Raw genomic sequence first — 1,018 nt, 5'->3', positions numbered from 1 at the left:
GGGGGGGGGGGAGGGAAGGGGCATGGGGGAGTGGGTGGAGGGCGGCAGATCAAGGTCCCTGTGGTGAGGGAGGGAGTGGTGCTGGGGCTGTCCAGCCAGGGCAGGGCACAGAATGGAGCTGCAGCTTGTCTGGAGGGATGGGGGGGCTCCCACCCAAGCATGCAGCACTGGAAGGGCATGGGGGCCATATGCTCCTGGATCTGTGAATGGGGTGGGGAGGGCTGCTGCTGCTGCTCCTGGCTGGGCCTGGGGCTGTGCTGGCTCTTCCTGGTGGGGGCTAAACCAGGCTATGCTTGGGATAGGGCAGGCGGCAGAAGTGGGAGTGGGGATTAGGGGGGGCTGTGGCAAAGTTTGGGGAGGCTGCAGCCCCCCATAGCCCCCTTCACAGCAGTGCTGCTGCCTGACCCAAGCGCAACCTAGTCCTGCCCATGCTGGGAAGAGCCTGGTGCAACCCTGGTCCCACCCCACCCTCCTGGGGCATACCCAGGGACAGAAGCTGTCCCCCCCCAATCCCCCGGATGAGTCCTAGCTCTGTCCCATGTCCTGTCCCAGCACCACTCCCTCCCTCACTGCAGGGGGCCTCTACCTGTGTTGTTGTCCCTCTGCTCCCATGCCCTTTCCCTTCCACCACAGCAGACTTGCCAGCCGAACACTGCTCTTCAAGCTGCTGGGCTGCCTATTGGAAATCGGATTGGTATTGGCAGATATGCCTCCTTAACTGGCTGTCGGTATCAACCCAAAAAATCTGTCAGTGCAGCTCTAGTAAGCAGAATGTTCCTTGTCATGTGTGCTCTTTCCCTTATCCAGGGATTGATTTCACTAGCTGAGCATCACAACTCCGAATAGGCACCTAGTTGGGGTCCAAAATGCGAGCAGCACTAAAAAGGGATGCAGCTGACTAAGTGACCCATGTCACAGTGACAGATTGTACTTGTAGTATTGGTTCAGCTTCACAGCTATTGCCTGGAGCTAGAGGTGCCCCAATATATTGGTGGGATATCTGATTGGCACTGATTCT

This window comes from Gavialis gangeticus, unplaced genomic scaffold (genome assembly GCF_001723915.1).
Source record: "Gavialis gangeticus isolate Ggan-Ray unplaced genomic scaffold, GavGan_comp1, whole genome shotgun sequence".
NCBI lineage: Eukaryota > Metazoa > Chordata > Crocodylia > Gavialidae > Gavialis > Gavialis gangeticus.
This window is presented reverse-complemented; position numbering follows the sequence as displayed.